The following is a 23690-nucleotide window of genomic DNA, read 5'->3' as shown; positions in this document are numbered from 1 at the left end:
GGGGCGGGCGGGGGGGGCAATTGCTAGTGGGAGCGAACTGGTTTGCTCCCAGCTGATCTTCGGAGCTACCGGTTCGTCTGAACCGGTCCGAATCAGTAGAATCCCACCCTTGATAGTGAGCCACCCAGAATCATATATGAGATAGATGGTCTTAGGAGGGGGGGGAGGGAGGGAGGGAGGAAGTTTTACGAGATTACCTGCAAACCCAAAACTCCAAAAAGGGGGTGAAAGCCATATTCAGGCATTTCCCACTATTTATATTTTCCTTTCCTCCAAAAACTCAAAAGTAGCACCTTTTCTTCCATTGTTCTCCATAACAAAAGCTTTTTGAGGCAGGTTGAGTTGAAAGAGAATGGCCCAGAAGTCATCTGCTAAAATGTTTGAGGATGGACTTGAATTTGGGCTCTCCCCCATCCTTTTCTAATCTTTCAACCACTACAGCACAATAGCTCCCTTAAGCCAGTAGGGTGAGAGAGACAAGTCTCCCATTTAATAATGTCAACTCCATGTATACACAAAGACATCATTTATTATAATCATCCTACATTAATCGAACTGAGGAACCACAACATTACCTTTCAATATATTTTGGCAGTTTCTTGAACAATTGCAATTAGTAGAAGAAATTATTGTCAAATTGTCTCTCATGATATCTGAACTAGTTCCCTCAAAGGATGGAAGTCCCAGGGAAGAATGTTTGGTGATTTTAGTCCATTCAAGCAGCAATGGAAAGGCTGAAGATTGAGGCATATTTTAAAACTTCTTTTTATCATTTCTTGTGTCCAGAAAACAAACCTCAAAAACAAGAGTACTTCACCATAAAAAGACAATCGCTTATTTCTGCATGAAGAACCACGTCAGCTTATTTGTGTAAAACTAATAATTAAAGACGACATTTAAAGAAAATGGGTATTATTTTTAACCAATGGTATATTTGAACATTACAAACGTCAGGGTGGTTTAAAGAATTGCCTGTGGATCCCTTTGAAAAAACAATGCAATCCAAGAATTCTTTTGTGTTGTTTTCTGGACATTCTGTACAAATGCTGGATAATTATTATTTTTTCTTTTTTAATGAGTAGGGCCTGTTGCCAGCCTCAGATTTGCCTTCTTGCTCTTCTAGGGTATAAGCCTTAATTAAGCTTTTTGACTGAGATTTTTTTGGCATGGTAGCATCTTTACAACTGTGTCCTCGGAACAGTGGCTCAGACAAATATCTTACTGAGGTCAGTATGAATAAACAATACGCTTGACACTGTCATGTCCTCTTGCAGATTTATCCACGGTCATTTGGCTTTGCCATTGTTTTAAAAATAACAATTTTGAGTGTTATTCGCATGATATTTATAATAAAAATTGTATACCTAAAGCAGGAAGGAACAATTGTGTAAATGTTAGTTTATTTTAAATTCAGTTTATTTGCTCACTTAGATCATATGGAATGTTATTTTTAGATCTTGCCTCACTTAAAATGAGTTAAAAGACTGAGAGATGACAATTTTAATTTAGCCAAACGTTAATAATTACACATTTTTTACAAGAATATCTTATCACTTTTCCCACAATGGTTTAAACACAACACTCTATAGGTAGTCTGTGATTAATAACAGCAATTGGATCTGCAATTTCTATCAGTAAGCTATGTAAATTGAAACATCGCATGTCCATGCTGCTTAGCAACAGAAATTCTATCACTTCCAGTTGTTAAGTGAATCCCGCCGTCATTAGAGTGACCTCATATAGTTGTCATTTGCGATCTCCTGCAGCTTTCCCATTGATTTTGATTGTCGAGCAAAATCACATGACCATGGGGATACCGTGAGAGCTAGAGTTTCAAAAAACAGTCATAATTCTCATTCATTCAGAGTTGTCATAAGTTCAAACAGTTATCGAACAAGTGAATAATAAGTGAGGACCACTTGTATATCCAAGGTTTTTAGGTTGACAAATTCCTGTTTGGGGAATATGATTTAACAACAAGTTAATATGTTTAAATCTTACATTCCACTCACAAATTTGGTGGACAAATATAATTGGATCCCGTCAAAATGGAAGTACCAGTGGACATGACCAAAGCACTATGGTGGCACAGTGGTTAGAATGCAGTATTGCAGGCTACTTCTGCTGATTGTCAACTGCCAGCAGCTTGCCAGTTCGAGTCTCACTGGCTCAAGGTTGACTCAGCCTTCCATCCTTCTGAGGTGGGCAAAATGAGGACCCAGATTATTGGGGGCAATATGCTGACTCTGTAAATCAATTAGAGAGGGCTGTAAAGCAATGTAAAACGGTGTATAAGTCTAAGTGCTAAGTACTATTGCTATTTGAAGTGGGATTTGTTCAAATGTGGTACATTTCCAACATACAAAGGTAAATAGCGAACCTTTCTTAAACATTTACTATGCAGTCCAATGACCTGAAAAAAAATTGCTGGACTAGCTTGATTTGTAAGTCATAGGGGACATGCTGGACATTGTGTCCAATGATCCCACTGATTTTATATTATAGGATATTCCAAAGCAGTGAAAGAAAACTAAACTGTAAAGCTAAAAGAAAAAACAATTGGGGAAAAAAGGAAAGAAAGAAAAAAGGATAATACAATATGACATCTAATTATCTGTTCCAATGTTTTGGTACATCATTCAAACCGGGTTCTTTTAAATGGTTGAGAGAGTATTGAATTGTACATTTTTTTCTCTGTAGAAACCCTCTCCAATACATTTAAAGCCACAGAGGTGGCTAAAGCACCCTGACCAAACGCAGAACATGTTTTTGAATTTTATCTACAGTTTAGCGTGGTTAACGAACTCTATGAAATGGTTGCTTTATTCAAATTTGTGCTGTTCAAAGTGATATTTCTATGGGGAATAGAGTAATTGGTTCCATCTCAATGGGAATAGGAAGTTAAAAATTTGAAATGTAATTTTATACATTTTTGTGTGACAGTAAAAGAGAGTAAATTCCTATCCAAAGCATATCTGCTATTTCTTGTATTTTGCTATAGTGCTTCAGAATGAACCTCTCCTTTTTTTTGAACTTTTCTCAAATGAAATCTTTCTCTTCTCCATTTTGCATAAATGATGATTAGTGCACACGCTACCTTTTCACTCCCTGAATTTTGGATCGCATTAAATGTGACCTGGTATCAACTTATAAATCACACTGTATCAAATTTCAGACTACGAGTATTCCTCAAATTATGACCACAATTGGAACTGAAACTTCCATTGCTTAGCAAGTGGTTGCTAAGTAACATGCCTCTGTTTCCTACCATGGTTGTTGAGTGAATCACTGCAATTGTTAAGTGAATCACATGGACGTTAAGCAAATTCAACTTCCCCCATTGACTTTGCTTGTTGGAAGTTGTCTGGGAAGGGCGCAAATGATGATCAGGTGACCACATGATGCTCCAACTACCAGTGTTTCCCTGAAAATAAGACTGGGTTTTATTCCCTTTTGGGTTCCAAAATAAGCACCAGGGCTTATTTTCAGGGGAGGTCTTATTTTTGTCCATGTATATGAGCCCTATTTGTGTTTGCTTGGGTGGGTGGGGCTGTGTGGTGTGCTGGTGCCGCTGCCACGAGGCAGGGAGTGGAGCTGCCTCACGTGGCCTGCATCAGCTTACCTCAGGGCCCCTGCAACCACGACACCAATACCCTGACACCTGCCTCACTTTGCAGAGTCGGCTCCAGTAGCCCCATCCAGCAAGACCCTGTGTGGTCACCCGCCCACTTCTTCTGCTGGCTTACAGCTACAATGGAGCAGGAGGCCAGGCGGTGCCGTGATCATGAGGCAAGGTAGTGGGTGGAGCCACGCACTGGCTTACCTCAGGATATCCTCAGCCAGGCCATCCACGCCCCAACACTTGCCTCACCTCGTGGCCGCGGCACTAACACCAGCATACCACTTGGCCTCCTGCTCTGTTGCGGCTGCAAGCAAGCAGAAGAAGTGAGTCTGCGGCCACGTGGATTCCTGCTGCACATGGTTGTTGGTGCTGTGGCCATGTGGCAGGTGTTGGGGTGTGGATGGCCTGGCTGCGGAGGCCCCGAGGTAAGCCAGTACGAGGTGAGCTCCACCACCACCACCACCCTGCCTCACGGCCACAGCACTGCAAGCAACCAGATGGAATGGGCGGCCAGGCAGCCGCACAAGCTCTTAAGTATGGCTTATTTTGGGGGATAGGGCTTATATTATGTACACATGTAAAAACATGCTAGGTCTTATTTTCAGGGAGACAGGCATCATACTTCATGTTGGTTGCCAGGAGTCTGAATTCTGATCACATAATTGTGGGGATGCTATAATGGTCATAAGGACCAATTATAAGTCAGTTTTTTTCAATGCCCTAGTATTCTGACCCCCTTCTCCGTCCAGTAACAAAAGCCGAGACAAGCTTAATTAGAATGTCCTTTAATAGCATTGTTCTTGACGCTGAGTAGCTCTTTGATGGCATGCATCCAGGAACAACTCACTGCTGGTTTCTGGATCACTCTCCCTTGTCTCCTCCCCACTGGTCCAAGGCTCAGGTGCCACCTGGTGGCCAAGCAGTCTCTCTGCGCCCTGCTCGGAGTCGGAACCCTGTCCAGGCTCCTCCATATCCTCCAGGGCCGACTCATAGGGCCCGTCGCTGTCGGAGTCTGGTGGCAGCTCCAATGGCTCTTGCTGGGCCACAACACCCTAGTAACTTTACATGGTTACTAAACAAATGGTTTAAGTCTAGGGCTACCTGTATTTGAACTTGCACTAATTATGATGGACTTGCATTGCCTTCATCTTTCTGTATGGTACTTCTTTTCTGTTCAAGAGGAAGAGTGATTGGATTTTTAAAATATCTTCTTAGATATTACAAATATTACAAATTCTTGCAGATAGAAAATCTAGACCTATTATCACATATGGTGGACCTGCCCGGAAACACAAAAATATTGCACAAAAATTTGGAAATGGGTGCAAGAAATTACAGGAGAACAGATAAAATACAAACCCGAAATCTTTCTCCTGGGAATAATACCCCCTCGGATGAATTAGTGATAAAAAAACTTTGGATTGTGCAGAGATGGACAAATTAACACTGAAATTAAAAGATAAAGAAGACTCGGAATATTATGAAATTTGGAACAATTGGTATAAATGGCTGCAAAACAGGAATAAAATTAATTAAGCCAAAAAACAATATATATAAATATATATATAGAACTGTGTATAAAGTGTGTAAATATAGAAGCGAAATATTATACATATTATATACATGTACAGGTATGATGACATAACAATGTTGATGTAATGACTGTAAGGTGTTGTAGAAGGGAAAAAATAATTTTAAAAAATCTGCAAAAAAAAAGAAAGAAAATCTAGTCCACTTTTCTGATTCCATTATAAAACCAAGAGTAGATATATTGCCTTGCTGTTATGATTGACATAGGGTTTTTATTTTTGTTTTGCAATTGCTCTGAAGACAAAAAAGTGACCTTGGTTAGTATCCCCAAAGCATCACTGCATAATTTGAAATATTTTTTTTTCCTCTGCAGTTTCTACCTAGCTCTTGAGCCTTGGTAACCTAATATCTTTTCTTTGCAGCTGCTGACCTAATGATACATATTTCTAAGTATTTCGTTCCTAAATTAGTTTCAGAGCAGATCCATCTGTAGGGAAATATAAGATAATAGCAGGCATTCTCCTAGAAATACCTTAAATCTAAATCATCATTAGATCCATCTTGAGAGAAGGGGAGGGAGGAAATGAAAAGTGTGTATGTGTGTGTGTGTGTGTGTGTGTGTCCCCTTATGTATTAAAAAATGTCCTACATATTGGGTTCACGCACTGTAGTTATCTTAGCATGGGTTCACTCAACAAGAAACTTCAAGATAAATTAAATATAGAAACATGCATAAACTCATTACACTCTGATATATCAAGAACCTCTCGTCAAATCTTTATAGCCCAAATACTATTATCCCAAACAGGATTTAAAGCAGTAAAATGCTGATTTGGATCCAGAAAAAGAGATGAACTCTTCAGAACTATTGTATAAGTAACCATAAAGAATGATCTTCCCACCTTGCAGTATAAATCTTTCTGTGATTGTAAAAGCATGCCATCTTCATTTCTACACATAGTTCTCAACTTACATTTAGGGACCATTCAAAGTTACAATGGTACAGGGGTGGGCTTCAAAAATTTCAGCAACGGGTTCTCTGCTCGGTTGCTGGGTGGGCGTGGCCATGGTGGGTGTGGACTAGTTGGCCTCCTGCACTATGGTGGGGGTGGGGAGAGTGTTTTCGCCTTCCCCAGGCTCCAGACGCTTTCCTTGAGCCTCTGGGAGTGTGAAAACTGCCTCCCCCGGGCTCCAGAGGCCTTCCGGGAGGCCTGTTTTTCCCCCTCCCCAAGCCTCCACGCAGGCCCTGCACTTACCTCGCATCCAAGGACGTGTGGAGACTAATGGGAGGGGCGTGGTGGGGTGGCAGTGGCAGGGTGTGATAGGTGGGGCCAGCCAGGGGTAGGGTTTGGAGGTTCTCCAAAGCGGCCATAGCGTTAGCTACAGGTTCTCCCGAACCCAGGCGAACCTGTAGCAGCCCACCCCTGCAATGATAGTGAAAAAAGTGACTTATGACTTTTTCATACTTACAACTGTGGTGGTTCCGTGATCAAAATTCAGATGCCTGGCAACTGACTCATATTTATGACAATTACAGTGTCTGGGGCGACGTGATCATCTTTTAGGACCGTCTGTCATGCAAAGGCAATGGGGAAGCCAGATTCTCTTAACAAATGTGCTACAAACTTAGCAACTGCAGTGATTCATTTAACAACTGTGGCAAGATAAGTCATAAAATAGGGCAAAATTCACTTAACAAATGTCTCACTCAGCAACAGAAATGTTGGGCTCAATTGTGGTCGTAGGTTGACTGCCAGTATTGTTGTCAGGCTCCAGAAACCAAGAAAGACACATCGTGACCCTTGCAAACAGATTTCTTTATTGTTGATTGCCCATAGACAAAACCTTGCCATAGTACCAACCCTATAAATGATATGCAAATTACCACCTCTATAAAACATACACATGGGAACTATTAGGGAGGAGCTGTCTTCATCCTCTTTCTCTCACACAAAGTATCTGAACTGGAATGCTCTTCCTCCTTCCTGGGAAACCAGACTACATTCCATCACCATTGTCTTCCTCCTCCTCCTCCTTTTTATTTTATTTTGTTGGTATACACTTAGATATGAAACATTAATGTGAACATTCCAGGGTCAAATTGCTTGCAAGATTCAAAGCTATCATAACTTCCGGAAACATTTTTTGGAGGGTTACACTCAACCAGGAAGCTGTGCTAGATATGAAGATCCCACAAAAGCCAAGATGCCAATGACTTCACAAGTAGTTACACCTTCTCAAGATCATATCCTCCACAACCATATCATTTTCCATGCATACCGTATTTTTCAGAGTATAAGACGCACCGGAATAAAAGACACACCAATATTTTGAAGAGGCAAATAAAAAGAAAAGTTTTTGCATTCTGCAGACCTTTCAAAAATGGACTGTTTTTCATGAAAATGGGCCCGTTTTTTGTCAAAACAAAGGGCATGCATAGCCTGTAGGAGACTTATAGAGTGCTCCTAGGGTGGGGTGGGGGGCAAAAACGAGCAAAAAACAGCCCATCTTTCGCTCAGTTTTGCCCTCCCCAGCCCCCAGGAGCACTATGGAAGCTTCCTAAAGGCTATGTACAGTCCTTTTTGCAAAGGGGGTGGCGTTTCAGGAGGCCAAAAATGGTGTATTCAGTGTATAAGAAACACCCAGATTTTCACCCTCTTTTTTGAGGGAAAAAGGTGCGTCTTATACTCCAAAAAATACGGTAGTTCATTTAGTGTCAACAGAATATCATAATCAAATGGAGCATCAATGGCTGTGATTGTGAGATTCTCCTGGCTCAAACATTATGTAGAAATAGACTTATGATCATGTTACAAATGCTCAGAAATAAATTAAATTTCTTTGGATTTCCAACATCATCCTCACGAATCCATATCTAAGCTGGATATAACCTTGATTAAAACCAAATCGAACAAAAATGCAGACCAGTGAGAAAAAGGGAATCAAAAATAGCGATGGTAATAATTAGAACATATACTAAGAAGGAAGAGCTTGGAAGAATCTATTGTGATGTAAAAACAACCCACAATTATGTAACATGAGTAAAGGTAAAGGTTCCCCTCGCACATATGTGCTAGTTGTTCCTGACTCTAGGGGGAAGTGCTCATCTCCGTTTCAAAGCCAAAGAGCCAGCACTGTCCGAAGACGTCTCCGTGGTCATATGGCCGGCATGACTAAACACCGAAGGCGCACGGAACGCTGTTACCTTCCCACCAAAGTGGTCCCTATTTTTCTACTCGCATTTTTACATGCTTTTGAACTGTTAGGTTGGCAGAAGCAGGGACAAGTAATGGGAGCTCACTCCGTTTACATAGCGCTAGGGATTTGAACCGCTGAACTGCTGACCTTTCTGATCGACTTGGCCACTGAGCCACTGCATCCCCTTCTATGTAACATACAGTATCATAAACCTGGAAAATGAAAGGGAGCACAAGAAATTCGAGGGGGGAGCCCACTACCTTCTCACATATTATGATCTATTAATCATACATTCAGTCTTATTTCCTGTGAGTTATCCAGCTTGCTGGAAAAGGATAAATGAATAGAACAGAACATCTTACAGACCATGGAACGTTCTTTCAGCTGTCTACATAACCAGAGTTTTATAAATGACTTGTGGTGCAAGTCATTTATAATATCTATTTCGTTTGAATTCTTAAGCAAAATGTTCCTCATCCTTTTTTTTTAAAAAAAAAACCCAACTCCTCCAAAATAAAGTTTTAAAATAAATCAAATATGCCTTTTAATTTGTTTCAGTCTTTGCAATATCAGGATTTTGCATTTAAACACCCCCTCCATACCTCAGCATTAAGAGCTTATCCAAATAATTTTTTTTTAAAAAAACGCCCAGGTCCCCCCCGCCCCCCTATTGTAGATCGTATTGCTTCTTTTCATTATAAGACAAAGAGATGTAAAGAAGCTGGTTTTTGTTTCAGCCGAACTGAGAATCGCATTCTTTTTATTTTCTGGGAAGAGATAATGTATATCGCATGTCCCAAAGCATTAGAGGGAAATATCAAAGGGATGGAAAGCAGGATGCTGTCCAAGATTTAGTTTTTGTGATTTAAAGTAGGACCTGGGGGATATCTGCCCTTTGGGTGAGGACAGATATAAACCTTGTGTAATCCTTCTCCATCCAAGAGGCATTAGGACGGATGTAATTACATACAGTTGCCCTGAAAGGAAGACAAAAGTTTTGGGTATGCTTCTCTTATAGACGGAGCACGCCTGAATGCGTAGTAAAAAAATTAGCAACCCACCTCTGATCCTGGGATTCTTTTTTATGCATGATAGTTTTCTAAAATGAGCCATGGTGGTGCAGTACTGCAGCTACTTCTGCTGACTGCCGGCTGACTGCAATTTGGCAGTTCAAATCTCAGTAACAGTAACAGAGTTGGAAGGTACCTTGGAAGTCATCTAGTCCAACCCTCCTGCTCACACAGGAGACCTATACTAGGGATTTGAACCACCAAACTGCAGATCTTTTTGATCGACAAGCTCAGCGTCTTATCCACTGAGCCACCTAGCTGAGCCAATCTCACCAGACTCAAGGTTGACTCAGCCTTCCATCCTTCCGAGGTGGGTGAAATGAGGACCCAGATTGTTGGGGGCTCTGACTTGTAAGCGCTAAGAAAGGACTGTAAAAGCACTATGGAGCATATATAAGTGCTATTGCTATTACTAACAATACAGGTAGTCCTCAATTTATGACAATTGGGACCAGACTTTCTGTTGGTTAGAAGGCGGTTGTTAAATATGTCATGCACGATTTTATGATCTTTCTTGCTTTGGTTGTTAAGGGAATCACTTCAGTTTCTTGAGTAACTCATACAGTTGTTAAGTAAATTTGTCTTCTTCCATTGACCTTGCCAGAAGCCAATTGGAAATCTCACAAATAGTGATTAGGACACTGCAACTGTCGTAAATACATACTGGGTGCTAAGTCTTGACTTTCACTCATGCGACTGTGGGATGCTGGTCATAAGTGCAAGGACTGGTTGTAAGTAACTTTTTTCAGTGCTGTTGTAACTTTGAATAGTTGCTAAGGAGATGATTGTAAATCAGGGACCACCTGTAAGGGGTAATATCCTCTGAATTTATAATCTGAGTGCAAAATCTAGGTGCTAGAAAAACACACAAATGTTTCCAATTACCTTCTACAACTTTCAGTTGTTGAATCCAGCCTCATAAATGTGAGTCAGTTGTCAACCGTCTGAATTTTGATCATGGGGATGCTGCAATGGTTGTAAGTGTAAAAAATGGTCATTAGACCCTTTTCCAGTGCGGCTGTTTCTTCGAACCTTCACAAAATGAACTGTTGTAAGCTGAGGACTACCTGTATGGCAGTAGATTTTGAAAACAGAGGTTATGCATGTGGTATCATACTTTCACGTTAAACTCATGGAGATATTGAATCACAGATTGGGCGAGGTGCGGAGTTCAACTGGGCTGCATGGCCGGTGTGATAGGCCATGGTGACAGCAGGCAAGCGGGTGAGGTGCGGAGATCAGCTGGGCCGCGTGGTCTGGGCGAGCAAGCCAGAGAGTAGCTGGGCGTGACTCTAGACACCAGCCAAGGCGGGTGAGGTGAGATACGGTGGGGTAGGGCGGAGCAGGGTGAGGTGGGTGGGGCCAGCCAGTGGTGGGATTTGCCAGTTCGCCGAACTACGCAGAATCATAACAACGGGTGTGCACGCATGTGCGCTGTGTCGAAAATGAGGCTACATAGGATGTTCTGGAGCCAGGTGGGGTGGGGTGGGGTGGGGGTGGGGTTTAGAACTGGTCTGAACTGGCAGCAGCCCACCTCTACATGTACAGCAGGCCAGCTACAAATTTGACAGAGGTCAGAAGAGGTAGACATTGCAAGACATTGTGATTCCAGCAAAACAGAGGCAACCAGGGATGTAAAAAAAAAACATTCAGTGGATTTAGATAAGAACCCACTTAGTTAAGTGGATTGCTCTGCAGATATGCCTATGTCACATGTACTCACTTCTCCTGTGGGATCTGGAAACCTCGTTTTTTCTTCCTGGGTGTGGGCAATCTTCATTGGCTTTAAGCTAACCTATAACAAGCTCCAAAACACAGCACAGATATGAAAGATACGCTAATCCCTGTTAGAATGATTTTCCTCCAATATTTCGAACTTGGGAACCTCAAGAAAACTTTAAATGTCAACCTGAATATTTAAAATATTTGGCAGTGGTCATGAACTAACAGTTATAAATAGTTCTGCAGAACATTCGTATGCTTTGGCTGACCACTTAACTGGCAAGCATTCACCTTCCTGAGAAGTTCCAAGATACCAAATAGCATTGTGTTGATAGTTCTTTTTACCCTTGTTGCAATCATAGGTGGGGTATGTTTGAGATGAAAAGGGGTGAGACATTGGGGGGTGGGGGCTTTGGCCATGTGGCAGAGATACCAGCCACCTTTGTGGCAAAGTTGATCAAAAATTATTCTCCCAGGCATCTTATAGGGATTGGACTAGATCAGGAGTCTCCACCATTGGCCACTTGAAGACTTGTAGACTTCAACTCCCAGAATTCTTCAGGCAACTTTGTTGGGTGAGGAACAGAGGTGGCGTTCAGCCGGTTCGGACTGGTTTGCTCGAACTGGTAGCGATGAACTGCGGGTGGGCCCACCAGCCCCAGCTCCGGCTTCAACTCCACTCCAAAATGTCCTATGCATTTTCTTTTCTTTTTTTTTATTTTCTATTTTCATTTTCGTACAGTCACATATATACTGTGCATAACCGGGGTCATATAACATTAAACAATAAACACAGCCATTCCTCTTGTCAACAAAACCCCCCAAAATAGAGACCCAATGTACCTCTTCGACCCTCCATACACCCTTTCTTTCGCCCCCCTCCAACTTTCCATCTTCCCTCCATCCTTCCCCTCTACCCTACATCTCCTCCCCCTCTACCACTCCCCTCTCCCGGTACACTCCCTCCCTTCCTTCTCACCCTCCCTCCAGTCCTCTCTCCCACCCTCTCTACCCCTCTTTCTTCTATCCCTCTACTCCTCCCTTCGGTGTATTTCTACTATCTATTAATATATTCAGCTTATCCTATTTTTACAGTGGAATTAAAGAGCAACAGTATACAAGTGCAGTCACGTTACTTTAAAATCTAACACATACTATATATCCCCCCCTACCCCCTACCCCCTAACACCCCACCTCCCTCCCCCCCCCGACTTCCCAGAGCCCGTACACGGTATAGATTTTTAACAAACACAGTCTAAAATATATTAAGACAAAGGAAATTTAAAAAAAAAGAAGTTAATAACATCTCTGCATTGGACTCAGCTTCTTCCTGTTACACTAACTTTGAGCAGTTTAGATTGTTCCTAATCTTAAGCATAGGCTATCTGTAATTTCTTAGTCCCATATTTGTTTTGCAGGCTCATTTTCGACGCAGCACGCATGCGTGCATGCCCCATCTGCGAGCAAAGTGCAGGTGTGGAAGGCTGAAGGCATGCATGGAAGGCCCACGCACATGACATGAGTGTACACGCACACAGGCTCACGGTTGCGAACCAATGGTAAACCTAAGTGAATCCCACCATTGGTGAGAGGTTCTGGAAGTTGAAGTCCACAAGTCTTCAAGTGGTAAAGATTGGAGACCCCTTGACTAGATGACCTCCAAGGCATCTTCCAACTGCACGATACCATGATTCATGTTCTGTAGGCAGCCCGGGATGTTTCCTTTGAGGTAATGGCTGCCAGTTGTTTTGTCTGAGCACAGCTGATAAATCAGATTATACAAGCCACTTTATGGGTATGTTTATTCAACGTATTTAGCAATGCAAAGTTACATCTAAAGTTTTAGGCTTAATTATGTGCTCCGAACTCAAATTACCCACCATCTTGAATGTTTTTAATCCTGATGCTGTGTCCAAAATTTCCTAAAAGGAGGCAAGAAGGCAGCTGTTTTAAATTTGCAGGGCATGCTCCATCTAAAAGCTTCTGAAAAATACAAAGTCCCCTTGGGGAGGGAGGAAATGGCACTTGCTAAACTCATACCCTCTGAAGGTCATGCTTTAGTTGAGATTCATCATAACATTTTCATCATCTAAACCAGGAGTGGGGAATTATGGCCCCTTTATGTGGGCTCCAATTCCTAGAATTCCTAAGGCCGGCCTGGCTGGCTAAAGAATTCTGGGAGTTGAAGTCCACAGTCATAAAGAGGCCATAGTTCCCTACCCCTGACCTAAACCCATGAAAACGCATTTATTCTATGATTTCAACCATTTCCACCCTCCCCTCAACCTATTAAAATTTCGTTGCATGAGGTGTAATGACAATAAAGTAAGCTAAAATAAGTTAAAAGATAGACGGACCACAGAACTTTGCCGGTTGTCATCCACAGCTCAATCATCCACAGCTCAAACTACTTAAGCACATTATTAATAAAGTATAATCCATAATGGACAATAATTTTTTGTTCTCTCGGGCGCTGGGTGGCAGGGCCATACTTACACATACACAACCACTCAACTTGAAGCAGATTCTCATAAACCAGAGGAAACAACAGGTCAAGGATGCCTACATGAAAACCAGACCCTGCCACAAACCCAGAGCTCTACTTTGTTCTAACAACAAGCACACACACATGATTAGAGGTGCCCAGTGGTGGGATATTACCAGTTTAACAACCGATTTGGTGATTGCTGCATGTGGGTACGCAGTTTTGAGAAAAAGTACCTCCGATTACTGCTGGGGAGGAAAACAGCTGAGGCACAGCAATCTGCTCTGCTGAGCGACTCAGCTGAGAAGATATAGGTGAGTTAAGTGCAGGGGTGGGCAGCAGTGGTGAGTTGCAGGCGGTACACCCCGGTATGGGTGTACCGGAGCCTGCCCGGAGCACCGGATACCGTTCCAGTACGGTGCTTTGGAGGGCCCATCCAAGCTCCTTACCGTTTTTTTAAGTCTTTGGCGCTTCCGCGTACATGCAAGGTGCATACAGCGCCTGCGCGACGCTCCGCTGAGCAGCTGGAGCATCGTGGAGGCTCGCAAAGGCGCTAAGATGCATGCGCACACTGCGCCAGTCTATGTGGATGCCGCCAGGTCCGTTCCAACCGTACCGGATGAAGTGGGATCCGGAACCCACCACTGGCAGGCGGGTAGGCACACTTCATCGTTGGAGCGAACCAGTTCATTCCCAGCTGATGGTCGGAGCTACCGTTTTGGTTCTTAGTTAGTTAGTTTGCCTAAAATGGTCCAAACTGATAGAATCCCACCAGGGGTGGGTTCCTGCTGGCATTACTGCCGGTTTGGCATACAATTTGTTTTGCAATTTTTGCAATGGAGATTGTTCTGCGCATGTGCAGAACCAAAAATCAAGATGGCAGTGCTGATGATAGAACCAGTTCAGGGGCATGGCAGGCCAAGTTACTATCTACTCAGTTGAACCAGTCCGAACCGGTAGGAATTCCACCCCTGGAGTAACATCTCCAGTGTGATATGCAAGAAGTCCTTGACTTATAACCGTAGTGGAGCCTGCCCATCAAGGTTGTATGTCAGGATGATCGTAAAGTGGATCACCCATATGACCAACCTTATTTTACATCCTTTTTTGTGGCAATGATTAAACAAATAGTATGGAATCAATAATTTACTATGGAACGGTTTTGGCTGAAAACCAGCCAGGTTTTGGGGCTGACTGCAGGATGCAGCAAATGATCATAAATGCCAATAAATTTCACAAACAAATAAAAAGTGGGCTGGTTGCCAAGCACCCAAAATGCGGTCATGAGGCCGTGCTCCCACCAGCTGTTGTAAGTTCAGAACCAGGTTGTAAGCACTTCCGGGTAAGTCCGCTATAACTTCAACTGGTCACAAAGTGAGTGACCATAAATCAAGGACTACCTGTATCCTGTCATCTTCCAGCAATGCCCTTAGTAGTCAGTACCGGAGAAATGGAACAAATGTTGCAGACACAAAGATTATGGACTCTAGAACTCAAATTAAGAACAAAGTAGTATTAGACCACTCCAGGTTTCAGGACATTCTATGGCAGACTTCAAAGTGATTGTTTTGGAAAAACAGGACTTCAAAAGCAACATCCAGGAGAAATGGATGAATCCACCCACATCATAAGGTTTCAGGCAATGTCAGAAGGAGTCAACAAACACAATGGGAATTTTACACACTCCAATTGCTGACTGATGAGATACTTGTAATCTGTCTCATTGCATCTGCATAGTCTCCTCCTCCTCCCTGTCCATCCACAGGAAAGGCCATCCAATGGTGGGATTCAAAATATTTTAACTACTGGTTCTGTGGGCGTGGCTTGATGGGCCTGGCCTGGCTGTCTGGGCGTGGCTTTGTGGCAGTGGTGAGTTTCAAATTTTTTTAGAACCTCTTCTGTGGGTGTGGCCTGGCTTGTGGGAATGGCTTGCCAGCCATGTGACTGGGTGGGAGTGGCTTGCCAGCATGTGACTAGGTGAGCGTGGCCAACTTGTAAAATGTGGTGAAATTCACTTAATAACGCTCTTACTTAGCAACCAAAATGTTGGCTCAGAAACTGGCATTTGAAGCACGCAAGTCTTAAATCTGTTAAATTACAAGACCCTAGCACCCCTAACCCTTTAGAAAAAAAATACCCCAGGGGTGTTCAGACTTGACAGCTTTAAGACTTGTGGACTTCAACTCCCAGAATTCCTCCTCCAGTAATGTTGGCTCAGGAACTCTGGCATTGAAGCGTGCAGGTCTTAAAGCTGTCAAGTTACAAGACCCTTGCACCCCTAACCCTTTAGAAAAAAAAAAAACCAGGGGTGTTCAAACTTGACAACTTTAAGACTTGTGGACTTCAACTCCCAGAATTCCTCCTCTCTTTCTTCATCTTGATGGTGTGCAGACGAGCGGGGGGAGGGAGCTGGAACCGGTTCTAAATGGCACTGTAGATTTGTGGAACCTCTTCTATAGAAGAGGTTAGAACTGGCAGGAACCCACCCCTTCTTTGTGGGTATGGCAGGGGAAGATTACTGCAAAATCCCCATTCCCTCCCGACCAGCTGGGACTCGGGAGGCATAGAAGAGATGGGGAGGGGGTCAATCAGAGGTGGTATTGGACCTAGGTACTTGAGAGACCGCCTGCTGCCAATCACCTCCACTAGACCGATTAGATCCCACAGATTAGGCCTCCTCCGAATTCCATCCGCCGGCCAGTGTCGACTGGCGACAACCCGGAGGAGAGCCTTCTCTGTGGCTGCTCCGACCCTCTGGAACGAACTCCCCGTGGAGATTCGAACCCTCACCACCCTCCAGGCCTCCCGCAAAGCTCTTAAAACCTGGCTGTTCCGACAGGCCTGGGGCTAAAGAGCTGTTGCCCCCGTCTCGAATGGTATGACTGTTGTGTGTTTTTAAATTATGCATTGTTATGTTTCGTTTTTTATTTTTTGTCTGTACCCCCTTCCCTGATTTGAATTGTGAGCCGCCCTGAGTCCCCTTCGGGGGAAAAGGGCAGCATATAAATATAATAAAATCAAATCAATCAATCAATCAATATTTACCGGTTCTCCGAACTACTCAAAATTTCCACTACTGGTTCTCCAGAACTGGTCAGAACCTGCTGAATACCACCTCTGAGGTCATCCCATCTGAAATCCTACATCAGTCTAGTGACTCAGTGTTTCTCAACCTTCACAACTTTAAGATGTGTGGACTTCGAATCCCAGAATTCCCCAGCTAGCATTTAAGGCAGCTTTGAGGCAGCGATTCTACGAGTTGGAGTCCGTACATCCTGGTCAAACCATTCTATACATCTGATACAGGTAAAGGTTCCCCTCGCACATATGTGCTAGTCGTTCCCGACTCTAGGGAGCAGTGCTCATCTCTGTTTCAAAGCCAAAGATGGTCATATGGCCTGCATTACTAAACGCCGAAGGCGCACGGAACGCTGTTACCTTCCCACCAAAGGTGGTTCCTATTTTTCTACTTGCAGTTTTACATGCTTTCGAATTGCTAGATTGGCAGAAGTTGGGACAAGTAATGGGAGCTCACTTTGTTACGTGGCTCTAGGAATTCAAACTGCCGAACTGCCAGCTTTTTTCTGATCGATAAGCTCAGCATCTTAGCCACTGATTCACCGCGTCCCTGATAAAGATTCACCACCATGAGAAAGCTGCAATTCACAAAAGCTGATGTCTTTTAATAAAATTTGTTAGATAGAAAAAGTGCTCTCAGATTCCAGTGATATGTTTATTGCCACTCGCCACACATATCTGAAAAAAGGGAGAGGAAAATGCTGACTGAAGGGAAGTAGAAAGCCTAAGCATATTTTTCACTGAATGCAATGGGACCCAACGGTAAATTTCCTTGGGCTTGCAAATCAGTGTCACTTAGAATTAGCAGCTCAATACTCTTAAATTTTCCCCCAGGTTTTACTCTAGCTCACATGGAGTAAGACATGCTGAACAGAATAGCAGCTTATGCATACAGATCAGTACGCCCCGGTACGGGTGTACTGGAGACCTGCTGGGAGCACCGGATACCGTTCTGGTATGGTGCTCCGGAGGGCCCACCTGCCCTCCCAAGCTCCTTACCTGTGATTAAGCTTTGGCGCTTCCACGCACACGCATGGTAGATTGTAGATTGTAGAAGTTTATTTATATGCCGCCCTTTTCCCTGGGGGGACTCAGGGCGGCTCACAACCAAAAAGGGGGGGGTGCATATGGTGCCTGCGCGACGCTCTGCCGAGCAGTTGGAGCGTCAGGGAGGCTTGCGGAAGCATTACAGGCAAGTACCCCGCATGTGTGGGTGATTCCGGGGCTATTCCAACCGTACCGGTTGGAACAGAATCCGGAACCCACCATTGATACAGATAGTCCTTGACTTACATCCGTTGATTTAGTGACTATTCAAAGCAGTGGTGGGTTCCTAATGGTTTGAACCGGTTCAGCCGAACCAGTAATGGTTTGGCAGCCCGGGACGCTGGAACCGGCAGTGACCCAGGCCTGCCATGGCCCCGAACCAATTTTCCCGGTAGCACCATAGGGGCCTCCATCTTGTTTGTTGCTTCTGCATATGCGCAGAGCAATTTTTATTACACTGCGCATGCGTAGCACAAAGCAAACCAGCAGTATTCAAAGTTACAATGATACTGAAAAAAGTGACTTCTGACCATTTTTCACACTTATGACCATTGAAGCACCCCCTTGGTAACGTGATCAAAATTCAGATGCTTGGCATATGTTTGACTCATATTTATGATGGATTCAACGCCTGGGGGGGGGGGGTCCTATGATCACTTTCTGCAACCTTGTCAGTGGGGAAATCAGATTCACTTAACAACCGTGTTACTATAACTTACCAACTGTAGTGATTCACTAAACAACTGGGGTAAGAAAAGTCGTAAAATGGGGCAAAATTCATTGAACAAATGTTTCACTTAGCCACAGAAATTTGGGGTTCATAAGTCGAGGGTTACCTGTACTCACCTGGAAGTAACTGACATGAACTCAGTGAGCCTTACTACTTAATCGAGGCACCTATAGCTTTTTGTTTGTTGAGCCCAGATATAGTATTCAGCCTTTCACTGTGTGCCCAGGGATGTATGCACAAGGGAGCTTAAGTTTTAAATTGGTAAAGAGGAGAATGTTTTGTTTACTTTACAGATGGGAGACCAATTAAGCTTGCAAATGAAATGACTTATTTTTACAGGTAATTAACTTTAATCAGTTTTCATTATTTCAGTTAATATTAATGTATGTTTGTCCTCGCCTTTCCTCCTTTTCTCTGTCTCTCTTTTAGAATATGGCCTCAGGCCTGGTAAATATTCATCTACATGGAGATGAATATGTTCTAGGACAGTGCAACAACTTTGAAGCAGATGTTCCAGAATGTGCGGGAACATGAATGAAACATCTCTTTTGGAAACAATAGAACAGCTACTTGTTTTTCCAGGACAGCTTCCAAAGCAGCCAATAATTACAGAAGACACGGCTGCCTTAATTATTATTCGAGGAGAGGTGTTTTGTTCATGCTGTAACACATCACAGAGAACCCTTTGCACAACTCCAAATATATGTATGTTGTACGCACCCAGTTGAGGCTGTTGGAGGAAATATCCCTCTGGTTCAGTTCCAAGTGGGGAGAAAGATACTGGAAACATGGAGGCTGATTGGAAAGATGGTTTAATGGAGCAGAACCATCAAGCGCATAGTCCTGGTGCAGCTGACCACATGGAGTTGAGAGAGAAAGAGAAGTATTTATACCCTCCCTTGGCCTTTGCACTTGAACGTCCTGTTCCTGTGCAAGAATATGTATTCTATTGGTTGTTGTAGGGGGTCACAGCTAACTTTGAAAGCTGTCTAATCAAGCTTAGTTGAAGCTAGGGCTGATGCAATGAAGGGGCTTTTTTGTGCAATTCCTATTGTGGCTGAAGGCTAATCCTGCCTTTGTTCAGAGCCTGACCTTGCTGCAAGCAGTAATAGGTTACCAAATCTGCATTTCTAAAGCTGCCCCAGCTCAGTATCTGCTTGGGATGGGTGGGTGGGGCAGGGAACTGAGGTTCTGAGTTTCTGTCTCCAAGAGCATGTTTCTCAATTTCTCATCCAGGGAAATATAATATTCTCCTTTTTTAATATTTCACTCTTCCAGGAGAGGGGTGTGTGTGTGTGCTAACTTTCTGCGAGGCGAACGCAGACACGTTTTTGAAAGTGGGGCAATCTCCAGGACTGAATTCAATATGAGTTGACAACTCTGCTCAGCAAGCTGATCATGATAGGTTGTTTGTTTGAATATAATATTTAGCAGACAAAAATGTTATAAAGATATTGTTGGAAGAAATGGCCATCTGGGTTCAGTTTACAAGTGGGGGGAAAGACACTGGAAACATGGAGGCTGCTTGGAAAGATGGTTTAATGGTGGACAGGATCACGTGGCTTGAGTTTCTGAACAGAAAAGGAGGATCACATGCTTCCCGGTATTGGGTGAAAAAGGAAAGAGAGTGAGATGCTGAAAGTTCCTGGCCTTTGATCTTGATCTTGTATTCTGATTGGTTGTCAGACTCCCATGGGGCCATGCAGTGGCAACTCTTTAGGTTGTGCTTAGAGTCCAAGTTTGGTTGAGCATTGCTTCTTCCCAGCTGCCTTGTGGTGAGTTTCTGTAGAAGGCTAATCCTGCCTTTGTTATGTAGAGTAGACTAGCTCAGGCTTTTTATAATGGCCCATTGACAAAGTTGGGCGCTATTAAGAGTAAGTCTGTTTCCGGCCTAAAAACATGTTTCTCTGTTTCTTATCCAGGGAAATATAATATTCTGCCTTTTCAATATTTCCCAGGATATTTCATTTTTCTAGGAGAGAGGTTGGGTTTTAACTTCCTACAATATTTCAGAGCGCTGCCTTAAATTCAGGCCTATCACTCCTTTCAATTAATTAGGACGACTGCACCAATCCCATTACATGTAGCATTTTATTCTGTAAATACCAGCTATAGTAATGAGTTTAACTGTATGCCTCCTGGCCCATATCCTTCAACCACTTTACAGTGAAGAAAAGTGGATGGTCAAATTGAATGGAGCCAGTTTCCATTGGCAAAGAAGGTATGTGTTTTCAATGTGATTCCTTTACAACGGTCTGTTACAGGCAATGGCAGATGATCCAAAACAAGCATGCAAGTGGGTCACGTATCACCCCAGGGCTACATAAGCCCCTTTCCAATCGCCTGCATGTCACTTTATGAAAGCAAATGCACCAATACACACACACTAAGTTGGAACACATTAAGATGAAGACAACTGAATCAGCCCTTGGAAACAACCTTCTCGCTGTTCCCTGCTGGCTCTTGTAATTCCAGGCTGTAAGCAAAATTAGGACATTTATTATCTTCCTAGCGAGCCATCACACATGCCAGATAGCGCACTTGCTATTTATTTGGTAGCTGTATATTGTGCATGCCTGTTTTAATAGGTTGGCTGGTTTTGTTTTTAAAATTATTTGTCTTAAAGAAATGTCTTCTCTCTCTGCGTGACCCGACAAGAGCGTGCACGACAAAAGCGCGCCGACAAAACCGTGTTGCTAAAACTGCAACGTCATCAACGCACCGACAACAGCGCGCCGACAACAGCACGGCAACAGAAGGGCGCTTTACAGCAGCACGTCAACAGAAAGCCAATTTAAGTTAGGGTAAGTCTTAGGTTTAGGGTTAGGTTTAGGGTTAGGTTTAGGGTTAGGTTTAGGGTTAGGTTTAGGGTTAGGTTTAAGGTTACCTTTAGGGTTAGGTTTAGGGTTAGGTTTAGGGTTAGGTTTAGAGTTAGGTTTAGGGTTAGCGTTACATTTAGGGTTAGGGTTAGTGTTACATTTAGGGTTAGGTTTATTTTTACAGCATGCTTCTATCGCCGCGCTGTTGTCGCCGCGATTCAGCACTCATTCATCGGAGCGCTTTAGAACTCACGGTTTTGTCACCGCGGTTTAGTCGGGCACGGTTTTGTCGTTCGCCCTTTTGTCGGTGAACCCTCTCTCTGTTACGGTGAAAAGAAACAATCTTATGCATGCAGATTGCAGAAGTATAGCTATTATCTCTCAAATTCTTCAAGATTGCTTTTAATCAAAAACACCCTTCCTTTGTAACTCCAGGAGACCTTCCATAAAATAGGGACCAGACAAGGAATTCACAACACGACAACTGATGGTATAGGACAATCCCTAATAAAGCAGGAAGAAAGTCTCTAAAATCCATTTGCCGTAGACAATCCTTTTGCCTTCATGGTCTCAAGCTTGTAAATCTAATGGGATAGAAATCCATTTTAATGACAAATTAAATGAACCAGACTAAATTATGCCGATAGTTTGCTTTGCTGGTCCGACCATATCTGGGGGTATACAGCAGAAAAAAACCCCTGAACGAAAGCTTCTCTTTGCAAATCCAGATTGAATAAATTCATTTGAGTCAATTAACATATTCATTTAATGGGATGTGGGGGAAAGGAGGAATAATGGGTTTTTGCAGGATTTGAAATAATAGTTTAGTTTAGTTTGCCTTTATTTGTATGCCGCCCTTTTCCCTAAGGGGACTGAGGGCGGCTCACAATTCAAAAAGGGAGGGGGAAACAACAAACAATAAACAATACAACATATTAAAAGAGAAAAAATGCAACAGTCATACCATTCGAGTGGGGCTATAATCTTAGCCCCAGGCCAGCCGGGACAGCCAGATCTTTACAGCAGCGCGGAAGGATTGGAGGGTGGTGAGGGTCCGAATCTCCACGGGGAGTTCGTTCCAAAGGGACGGAGCAGCCACCGAGAAGGCCCTCCTCCGGGTAGTTGCCAGTTTGCACTGGCTAGACGATGGGATTCGGAGGAGGCCTTATCGATGCGATAGCCTTATCCTCGTTGTTATCCTGTGGTTTCTATTTTTCTCTTTCCTTTCACCGATCTTACATATTTTTGGTAAAGGGAAAATCAGACTGGAGCAGGAAAAAAACCAGGGCAGCTATTAAATAGCAGCCATCAGATGCAGAAAATTAAGGCACCAGGTAGAAATCAGGAGATGGTGAGTTCTAATCCCATCTTAGGGATGAAAGCTAGCTAGGTGACTTTAAGGCTGACACTATCTTTCTCAGCCCAACCTACTTCAGAATGTTGTCATGGTTGATGTTGCTGTTGTTGAAGGGAAAATAAGAGGAAGAAGGGGTATTAGGTATGTTTCACCACCTTAAGTTACTTATAACAATAATATAGGCTGGTATTGGAAGCTCCAAGTGGGGGAAAAGACACTGGAGACATGGAGGCTGCTTGGAAAGATGGTTTAATGATGGACAGGATCACATGGCTTGAGCTCCTGAACAGAAGGGGGAGCTCAAGACATGTGATCCTGTCCATCATTAAATGGTTCTAGATGTTGGGTGAAGAAGAGAAAGAGGGTGAAGGGCTGAAAGTTCGACCCCACCTCTCTGTTTCCTGTTCCTGTGTAGGAAATGTATTCTGATTGGTTGTCAGATTCCCATGGGGCCATCCAGGGGCAACTCTCTAGGCTGTGTTTTGAGTCCAAGTTTGAGTTTCCAGATGCCATGTGGTGCGTTTCTGTGGAAGGCTAATCATTCCTTTATTATGTAAAGTAGACTAGCTCAGGCTTTAATGGCTCATTGACAAAAGTGGGGGGGGGGGAGCTGCAGGGTCTTTAAAAACACGTTTCTCCCTTTTCACATCCAGGGAAATATAATATTCTGCCTTTTCAATATTTTCCAGGATATTTCAGTTTTCTAACAGAGGGGTGGAAATTAAAAAGTAAAAAAAAAGTAACCCTATTGTGCACTTTCGGCTTCTGTCTGTCTTTCATTTTCCACCTTTCTTTTCCTTTGTTCGTCTTTCTCAGGAGAGGAACATATGCTGTTTTTCTCTGGCTAGCCCAAAAACATTACTCAATTAACTCTAGTGATTAACTAGTTAATGATGAATTTAATCAATGTCCCTTTGTCTTCCTCTGACAAGTCCATTAATATCAATCTTTTTTTTTTCCCAGCTCTCCTTTTGGGCCTCAAAATGCTAACCTTCATCTTAATAATTTTTCTTTTTCTTTCTTTTTTTCGTT

This window comes from Thamnophis sirtalis, unplaced genomic scaffold (assembly GCF_051295495.1).
Source record: "Thamnophis sirtalis isolate CommonGarterSnake01/CBP01778 unplaced genomic scaffold, rThaSir2_p1.2 scaffold_5, whole genome shotgun sequence".
NCBI classification, from domain to species: Eukaryota; Metazoa; Chordata; class Lepidosauria; order Squamata; family Natricidae; genus Thamnophis; species Thamnophis sirtalis.
This window is presented reverse-complemented; position numbering follows the sequence as displayed.